We start from the raw sequence: 5,178 nt of genomic DNA on the forward strand, positions 1-5,178 counted from the left end.
TATATATATATATATATATATATATATATATATATATAAACCCTTTGGTGGTAGTGTCCCTTTAAGAGTTATTGAAAATAACCCGTGATCTATTTTTTTAATCTTAATCTAATGAAAGGCAGAAAATGTAAAATTCTTGATTGATGAGAATTGACATCCCAGTGCAAAATGGGAATATAAAAGATTCAATCTGTTTATTTTATTACTTACTAAAACATTGGTAACATTACACTGAAGCAAAGAGATGCAACTGTAGAGCAGCTTTGTAAGATGGAAAACTGTATTAAAACAACATAAAAAGGTGTGCCAATATTAATGTGAACAAAATTTGTGCTGTGAATAAAGTATGATTCAGTGTAACAGGATACTCTTAAAGTTTATGTGATGTGTAGATCCAACTTGTGTTTTTAATGTTTTTGTCTTAAATATGGTTTACTGAGAGCTCTCTGCTATCGTATTTTAATTCCATGATTGCAATCTGGTAGTTAAGGCGCATGTGTAAAGAGACATTCTGGCATTAGGTTCTAGGTGTTGAAGTTGTCATGGAAACCAGTGCAACACTCCTGTTCTTTCAGATTGTTAAACTAGATTTTTTTGTCTGGCCCTGTACGTCTGCATTTTGGCTCTTATTATTTATTAATGAGACTTAAACCTTCACAGCTAGGCTAGCCAACCTGTAGTTCTTCAGCTGTTGAATTTAAACGCTAAACGAGATCAAGAATTTAACCGTTGGAGAGCTGTAGGTTGGTGGCTGAATCCCTTCCACAGGATCTGCATGTTGCAATATTTTTTATGAAACCCTGCATCACACATGCTTTTCTTACACCTCATTGCCAAGTACTGACTACAGAATGTGTGCTGTTAGCTGCAGTTTATTACAAAGACATATTGTTTAACCAAATAAAACATTGGTCTATAGTAGTGATTTATACTATTTTTTTTACATGCAATTTATTGCCCAATAAATAAACAGATCTAAAAGTTGGTTTCTATGAACATTTTTTTTTTTTTTTTACTTGTTTTAGCAATAAAACATGGTGGGATTTGTGCATTTTAAAGATGCATTTTGGGTGCTGGAAGGTGCTTTTGACATGCACAAAAAAGTAAAAAGAAAAATGGAAAATGAATGTATTTCTTATTCCCTTCTACACAAGTTGCAGGAGAGCAACCACAATTTGTGATATAAAAATATATTTTTATCTAAAATGGTTAAACTGTTAGAAGAGAACAACTAACCTTTCTAGACTTTAAAATAATAGATGTCTGACATGTCATGATTCCCTTTTATTCCAGAAGTTTGGTCCTTAAGGGGTTAAAGGATACCCTGAGCTCTTGAAAATTATTTAATTGCGTGTAGAATTATTATACTTTTAAAAGCACCAACAAATTCCATAGCGCTGTACAATAGGTAGACTAGCAGACATGCATTTGAAACAAGATGAGCTGGATGCACAGGAACAGAGAATATTGAGGGCCCTGCTCAAACAAGGTTTCGTTCTAGAGGGAGTATGGTGAAGTGGAACAAGTGGTAAGGGTAGGATGTATTTAATGTATGTGAAAAATTAGTTGCTAGACCATTTATTTTTTTGTGTAAGAAACCCTCAACAAAACACATTATTACCAAATGTGACAAAATTAAAAAAAAACAACGTTTTGGTAAGTGTACAACTATTGTCTGATCAAGACATAGCAGCACTGATGTATAAGCATTAACCATTTAATAGTTCAGATATCAGCTACGTTGATGCAAAACCCACAAGTGAGCTCCAAGAGAATACAGTTGTCTTCTAGTAAGGAACATGCGAATCTATGAAAAATGCCCACACAGAATAATATGCAAATATAGTAATTTTCAAATAAAGGTGAAAATGTATGCACAGTTTAAAGTAATATATAGCTATTAAAGCACCATAAAATTCCATAGCACTGTACAATAGGTGGACTAACAGACATGGAATTGCAACAAGATGAGTTGAACACACAGGAACAGAGGGTGTTGAGGGCCCATCTCAAACAAGCTTACATTCTAAAGAGATTGGGGTAAAGTGGCACAAGAGCCCATTTCTGAGTATGAATATATCTATATTTTATATTATCGATGTCTTATCATAAAAATATTTCATATTAATATGCAACAATTTGAGTTGTTATTTTTATCAAGTATAATCAAATAATACGCTTGTTATAGGTTTACTAATTCTTTCCTAAACAAAAGTGGGCTGTGTAAGAAGAGGGCTTTAATGAGCTTGAGCTTAAATGTTTGTAAGGGAAAATAGAGGAAGTAAAAGTGAATTTTATTTTTATTTTATTTTTTTCGAAAACACAATTTTAATTCACATTCTCACTTGTGCATCATGATAAAGCCCAGGTACCCTTACCATGATTTCTCCTTCACCCTATTGACCATTAACTCTTAGCCATTATTGAGTGTATTTTTGTGTTTAAATTTAAACACAGAATTTAAATTCCAACTTAAGGATTTATTCATGAAAAACAGAATTGAGAAGTGAATTGCAAAATTAAAGCCAAAATAGCAAAATTTAAACTAGTTTAATTGGAAAATTTGTAAAACTCAGCTGCTTTTGCATTTAGTTTGAAATTCCCTGCAATTCCCCTTTTCATGAAAAAGTCCTGCACATGGTCAGGGATATTTTTCTTCTGCGCATTTGGTTTTGAGCTACGGGGCATGGCATAGGCAGAGTTCAATGCATAAGATGGAAGTGGTGACACTTCAGGCTAATGAGCGGTGTAGCTGGCGTTTGAGGTAAAGGATTTGTAAGTTACCTGGTCCTTGGTAGATTACCATGCAGTAGATGAGATTGTGATACTTTACGGTCAGATCAAATGTTTACACAGAACATTGAACTAGGGAGCATGGGGTTAGGAGCAATGTCTGCGTGACACAGTTGGGTTATGTGAATTTCAGTTTTACTTTATTGTAGACAGTATCCATTGGTGTCACCTTCTGTGTGAGAGAGAATGGGGTTTGAATAAGACTGGAGTTTTTGTGACATATTTCAAGGTCTGAATTACTTTAAAGGCTTACGAAACATTTTAAAAAATAAACTCTGTGTGCGTAATGTACTATTGAATGTTACCATGGGGGTCCACAAGTAGATGATTGTACTGGGTCCCATAACCATTAAAGACGGCCAAGGTGCAAACAGGAGGTTAGCTACAACCAGTTAAAATTATTTCGATGAGTACCTTTTTTTTTTTTAATTGCAACAATTTGTATTGCTTTTTGTATTAAATGTAATTTTTTTGGATTAAATATTATAGTTTTTTTTTTGTAGTGCAAACATTTGAGTTTTTAAGAAGCCAGGAAAACAGCAAAGTTATAATTGACTTGGGGTTTGAATTATCTCGCTTTTCGCACTCAATGGTGTGGTGACTTGGAGATACAGACAGACTCGTTCCATAAAGTGTCATTCAATTATAAAAACAAAAGATGGCAACATAGTTCAAGAACCAACAAAACATTGTTAGGACTCATGTCCTCAAAAAGCAGCAGCACATGTTGCCAGAAGCAAAATGTGTCAAAAACATGAGAGCAGTAAGTGCGACTTTCACAATGTGCTAGGAAAAAAGTTGTCAGGGTTAAATGATGACATATTGGCACATATGCCCAGACAATCATCCCTTATGAGAAGTCTTCTCTATCACAGAATTGCCGATAATTTGCCTAACCCAAAAACCATACATTTGGACATTCATGAAATGTAAAATCAACCGATATTTCATTATTCAGGTGTGGGCAGTCCAAACAGAATTCTGGTTTTAGGTGATAGAGATCTTATCCTCAAATTGAACAAAGGTACCATCTATGGAGATGTGACCTTCGATAAAGTGCTAGATACATTTTACCAACTGTACACGTAACATGTCAAGGTGGGTAATTTATATCCACCATTGTATTTACATTTTACTACAACAAAAGAACATGGACACCTATAATGGAATGTTTGAAATAATGAAGCTATCAATTCCAAATCGAGTACCTCAAAAGGTTTCAGTGGATTTTGAGAAGGCTTGTATTAATGCAGCGAGGAGGTCAAAGGGTGTTATTTTCATCTGTGTCAGACTTTTATTAGGAAAATCCACAATACTTGAAGACTGAATATGAAACTACTGTAAACATAATGAATTCATTTATCAAAGACAGATAAAGAAGCCCCAGGCCAAAATATACTTTTTATTATACCATCTTAAAATCCACTATATCAAAACTAAACGATAAAAAAACACTAGTGAAAAAGGCAAAATCTATGAATATAAGTGCGATTTACTACATAAAATACTTAGAATAACAGACATAAGGGAACAGACATAAGGGAAGATTTGATGAGTTATTACTTTTCCTTTGTTTTTTCTTTTTGCATTCACTTTTGATGTATCTTACACAATTTGTTTGTTTGTTTTCCTTACTTTTATTTTTCTCTTTTGAATTGTTTTTGATTTCGTTCTTATCCCATTTAGCCTCGGCTAGATTGATGTGATGGGTGTGGGGGGGGGGGGGGGGGAGGAGTAGTGGGGTGCCTTCAAAGGCACTGATGAGGACATGAGTTAGTCCCCCCATTTGTGATTTACTGTTTGTAGACCACGCCTGTTCTAACTTTCCTATTAAAGGGCGGTGGGGGTTCTTAATGATAAAATGGGGTTGGACCTACTGTACTCCACCGCCATGAGCCTCAGGTGGGATGGGGTACTAATCTAATAACTGGAGGTGGACATGCCTTTGTCCTTCTCCATTTCCCATCCATAGATAGAGGCAGGGGCAAAATAATAAGAGGGGGTACATGCCAGGTGTTTCACCATCCACACCCATGGAAGGGGTGATAGCTTTTATAATATGGTTTGGTGGAGGAACATGCCAATTGCCCTCCCTACTCTCCCACCTATGGGCATTATAATAATAGGGTGGAATGCCAGTAGTCCATCCTTGTAATAAATACCCCCAATAAATAAAACCTTTAGGGTGGCTAAGTGTGCCCAACTCTCTACTACTCTACTACTGTATTACAATCACCTCCCAAAAAGGAGTTTTCTCAGAAGCTGTGTGATTACCCATTCCAATGTATCCCAAAAGACACCGCCAATGACATTAGGAATAATGTAGGGAAAAGGCAGTGTTTACATTAATGCCTAGTAACCTCTTGTGGCAGTCAATCAGTCGGA

Source organism: Pelobates fuscus, chromosome 5, assembly GCF_036172605.1.
Source record: "Pelobates fuscus isolate aPelFus1 chromosome 5, aPelFus1.pri, whole genome shotgun sequence".
Taxonomy (NCBI): Eukaryota; Metazoa; Chordata; class Amphibia; order Anura; family Pelobatidae; genus Pelobates; species Pelobates fuscus.